This window comes from Setaria italica, chromosome IV, assembly GCF_000263155.2.
Source record: "Setaria italica strain Yugu1 chromosome IV, Setaria_italica_v2.0, whole genome shotgun sequence".
NCBI classification, from domain to species: domain Eukaryota; kingdom Viridiplantae; phylum Streptophyta; class Magnoliopsida; order Poales; family Poaceae; genus Setaria; species Setaria italica.
The window spans coordinates 27365833-27371113 of NC_028453.1; the positions used below are offsets into that span (position 1 = coordinate 27365833).

Consider the following 5281-nt stretch of genomic DNA (forward strand, 5'->3'; position numbering starts at 1 on the left):
CTAATTAATCCATTATTAGCAAATGGTTACTGTAGCACCATATTGTCAAATTATGGACTAGTTAGGCTTAATAGATTCTTCTCGCGAATTAGACTCCATTTGTGCAATTAGTTTTGTAATTAGCCTATGTTTAATACACCTAATTAGCATCCAAACATTCGATGTGACATGTGCTAAACTTTAGCAGTGGGTATCCAAACAGGACCCAGATGTCTTCCATAAGAAATGATGCAAAATTGGTGGTCCAAAGTTCGAACAATCACATCGTTCCCCTCTAAAAAGGCTTCCAGATGAATAGATGATGTAAGCATCACTTTTACATTCAAACATGCTTAAACAAGATAAGGAATCAAGCGGATTATTAGCACGGAACACTGATATCAAAATCAAGGTGCGCATAGTTTGAGAGGGGCTAATTAAAAGGATTGAGTCTTGACTTCAACTTTGTTGATCACTTCATTACTATCACTCGTACACATGACACGCAGAACCTTTAGGATCCGTTTGGATTCTTAAAATTGAAACTCATTCCATGAATCATATTCTAGCAATTAGATTCCATAGGAAATGGATTCCGTAGAATTTGATTCAATTAAATTTTCTTGTTTGGATCTACCGAGAAAGTTTTTCTTAGAATTGAATTCCAAATGCTATTTGGATGCATTATTAGTAATATATGAAGTCTCCACCATCCAGCTGAATACCGCTTTCTCTCTCTCATCCTTCTAAGCTGCTTTCTCTCTCTCATCCGAACTCTCACCTCTCTCACACCTCTCTCATTTGAACTCTCACCTCTCTCTCTTCCGAACTCTCCACCTCCTCATCCGAACTCTCTCATCTCCCTCTCATCCTTCCAACCAGGTGAACACTAATCTCTCTATCATCCAAACTCTCCTCTCTCTCTCTCATCCTTCCAACCAGCTGAACACTAGTCTCTCTGCCTCATCCGAACTCTCTCCTCTCTCTCTCATCCTTCCAACCAACTGAACACTAGTCTCTCTCTACAATCCTGATACAGATGATTAAACATGGAATATTTTTAGATGTTGAATAAACAATATGATAGAATAATTCTATCCCTCTCATACACCAGTAATTTGAATATTTATCTCCAAAAAGTAGATAAGCTTCTCTCTCTCATCTCTCTCTACAATGCTGACATACATGTGCTTTTGTGTCATATATACACATAAAGTGAGATAAGAGGTTCTTTTAGTCTTTCAACGACGGGAATTCATACATGTAACAGATTTAACATTAATTCATACATGGATAATAAATCTTCTTGTGTCACAGTACACGCACATTCATACTCTAACTAGGTATCTAAGCCTATTCATACAATGCAACAATTACCTGGGTGAAAACATTTTGCCCATTGATTTTTTTTCCTGAATACGAGGTCAACCTGCTAGTCACTAGGGGAAACTCCATTAAACACACTATCATTGCGGTGTCACCACAACATCCAAGCACCTAAAATGAGTGGCGCATTCAACCATGGATGTTTCCAGGATGAGCATTGATCTGCGCCCACCAATCACAGAATACCTTATCAGCAAGGTGTAGTGAGAGATCAGGGAGTCCATACTGCCGGAATAGGAGATATCACACCTGCTTGGAAAATAAACAGCAGAGATAGGATGTGCTTGTAGTGTCATTCTCTTAGTCAGGCATCTAAACCACATATGCAAATTTAAAGAAATGTTTTAGCATCAAGAAATGAGAAGGGTAATTTAGAATACAAGTAAAATTATATATTATAATGGCAAGTACATAATATAAATACAAAAATCATGCGCTGCAGTACTAGATTGAGACTAGGAATTAACTATACATTGCAGTACAGCAATGGATAATTGACTGCCATTTAACATGTTATGTTGCCTACCTTGCCCAATTGCTTAAGAAGTGATGTTTTCATACCTGTGTACTACATATATCTGTGTCTAGATCAAGAAATTTAGTCATGCTATACCAAAATTAATTCTTTGGTAAATAATGAGTTTGTTGACCTAGCTAAACTGAACAATCGAACAAAAGGGGAATTGTCCCTTTCAGTGGACGGTTAGGCCACTGTCGAGAAAACTGAGTACAACCAATCCAAAATGAAAATTATTATCATTATACAAGACAGATGGCAGCACTACTGCAACCATCTGAAGCAAGGTTATACCTTCACATTAGACCACCAGCTGGCACTGATCCAGCTACAAAATGCATACCAGCTTATTAAACTACGAAATCATTTGCTTCCATACTATTCACTACTTAAAGTAAGCATGTATAAGTCTACTTTAGGTGACAAAATTGTGAATCATTAGTTAGCAAGGAGCCAAAGATATACCTGTAGATGCAGGTGAGATGATATCCTTGATTAAAACAAATGTCAAACCTTATGGAGCTAACCATGCATCTGTTAGTTAAACCTGTGGCCACTCATCTTTCACCCACTTGACAAACCGAGAAGGTATCCTTCCTCTAGTCTTCATCGAAAAGGCCGCAACATTAGCTGCTGACCTAAGAAGCGTTCCAAAGAAGTATTCATCAATCAATCACAACAGTGCATGCTCACAATGTCAAAGCTAATGAAAATTTCTCCACAATCATGTACCAGTTTTAACCGGTCATGCCACCAACAAGAGCACGTGATTTATCTCCTTCACATTGTTCTGAAAAATGCAGATAAGGAATCACAATATCCTAATAAAGAGATCAAAGTAAAATGCATTCCCTTCTTTTTCTTGGAAAGTATATTTGTTGAAACTTCAAAAACAAGAGCTAGGGAAAAGGCTGATGATGTGCAATATACAAACAGAAAATAACCTGAAGAAAAGGACAATACAAATACAAACGATCATTCTATCTTAACAGAGACATGAGCCAAAATTGAATGGAGCCATACATTCAGAAATAAAGTTCAAACAATTACATATTACTACAATATACAACGGGCAGAGTGAAAATGAAATGTGTTTGAATGACATGTGCAGAGGATATGTACTCAAGAGTTCAGAATCAGGTAGCAACATATTTTTCACAGGGGCAATTTAAAGGAGAGGGGGCAAGTAGTCCATGACTCACTTGTATAGCTGGGAAGAAATTGGGAGGCCAGAGGGGTGAAAGGGATGCATACCACGTGCAGGCTCCTAGCTTCGGCCACGGCCACCGCCAGCGCTGCGGCACCTGCCGCCGTAACCTCCCTACCGTTGCCACGGTGGGTCCCTTTGGCGGACAGCGTGTGCTGGGGGAAGACGGAGCAGAAGGAAGTGGGTGCGGGAGGACGTGAGGATGGCATCGCTGAGGCAGACGTGGAGGTCCCAGATCTGTTTGAGGACTACCTCCGCCTCTGCCGCGTCCCACCACATCAACGGCGGTGATCTTGGAGTCCTGGTACAGATTGGGTGGAGAGGGAAGAGGAGGGGAGCTGGAGTGGCCGAGTGGTGGAGGGGGCGGCCCTAGGGAACCCTAATCGCCAAGCCATGGCGTCGAGCAATCAAGGGAGGCGAGAGCTGAGGGCTTGGGGATGTGACTCGCGGGAGTTAGTCGGGGAGGGAGATGATGGAATCGGTTTCTGTATTTTTGGCCACGAATTCAATGCAGGTTAACATTCCAGACCTAGGAAAGAGCTAGATTCTTAGGCCCTGTTTGGCACGGCTCCACTCCTAAACTCCAGCAACTCCATCAAAAAATTCAGCCAAACACCCCAACTCCAAAACTCCATGGAGTTGCCAACTCCATGGAGCTGTAGTGCAAATAGAGGTGGAGTTCTGGAGCACCCCTTTTGCTACTCCAGAAACCTCTCTTTTGAACCTCCTCGTGGAGTTGGTGGGTAATTACCCACCAATGCCACTGGTTACACAAAAAACGTTTCATTCTATTCTCCCGAGCCCCACTCGCCGCCAGAGCCCCGCCCGTCGCCGCCCCCGCCGCCCGTCGCCGCCCCACCGCCCGCCGCACCCGTCGCCGCCCCCGTGGCCGGCCAGCCCCGCCGCCCGTCGCCACCCCACCGCCCGCCGCACTCGTCGCCGCCCCGTGGCCGGTCGGCCCCGCCGCCCGTCGCCGCCCAGCGCTGCCCCCGTCGCCACCTACCCGCCGCCCGTAGAGGGTCTCCCGTGTGCGGCACAGTGCAGTGGAAAAAGGGGAAGAAGAAGATGGGATAGAGAGGATGACAAGTGAGGCCTTAATTGGGGGGCAACAATGGCAATCCACACTGAAATTGATCTTGTTTAGAGCTGAGAGCACCCATCTAGCCAAACACCCCATTTTTGTTCTGGAGTTTTGGAGCGGAGCTGGCTCCATGTGGAGTTCTGGAGTGGAGCAGCTCCATCCGGAGTTGGAGCCATGCCAAACAGAACCTTAGTTTCCAATTCACGGTGGAGCCACACCAGTCTGGTCCAGGAAAGTGGTTCTAATTCAACCCATTTCCGAGCATCCCAACAGGCTGTTAGGAAAATTGTGGTAGACTCAATTTGCATGAGTCCTTGATCAAACATGCTTGAACAAGTGCAAATCGACAACAACATACAATCAAAAGCACGGGGAAAAGAAATATGACGATCACAACTCAAGTACAACAGTAAGCACGGACAGGCACGCACACTTAAACCAAAATTCATACTCAATTAAACGATGATAAAGCACCTCCCTCCGTCACCGGCATTTTGCCTCCTGTTAGAAATTAGTACTGAAAATTCCCTTAGCAAGATGGCGGTAGGGGCACTTGCCAAAACGATGGGACGATCAGTGATGCTGCGGGTTCGGACCGCCGGGGCTGAGCCTCTTGGACCCGTCGCAGGGTACCTCCGCCGGTGGCTCCTGGGACCAAGCGGGGCCAAAGGAAGTGGTTGTGTTCGCCGCTGGGCCGTTGGCGACGATGACAGCGTCCTGCAGCCAGCGCCACCCCAGAGAAGGGCTGCTATCCGAGAGTGGGACCGGAGACGAAGCGATGACTAGGACGACGCAGATGCACAAGCACAGGACGAGCTTCATGGCTGCTGAGCTGATGTGTGTGTATCGTTATCTATCGCTAGTGGAATGTACGTGCAGATGAGATGAAGAAGACCATCCGGCTCCTAAGGGCATTTATAGCCCTAGAGCTTGAGTTTTTTATGGCGACGTTGAACTGTTATAGGCTGATGGTGGAAGCTAGCTAGGAGCTTACCCACCATTCGCCTTCCTGATGGCCAGACCCGCCGCAGCTGGCCGACGGGCAACGGCCAGCTAGCTCCGCAAAAGCTAGTACTTGGGGTTAGGCATACCTAGAGGCTAGATCAGCTCC

The 5281-nt window shown here is 45.7% G+C and overlaps 1 long non-coding RNA gene across 1 annotated transcript; it reads right to left on the reverse strand.

The window, feature by feature from the left end:
* Positions 1 to 1195: 1195 nt before the first annotated feature.
* LOC111256983 lies at positions 1196 to 3608 on the reverse strand. The gene is made up of 2 exons (XR_002677321.1): positions 2615 to 3608; positions 1196 to 2520 (listed from the first exon to the last, which is right to left on the reverse strand). It is a non-coding gene; the product is annotated as an uncharacterized LOC111256983 (long non-coding RNA).
* Between the last annotated feature and the right edge of the window lie 1673 nt (positions 3609 to 5281).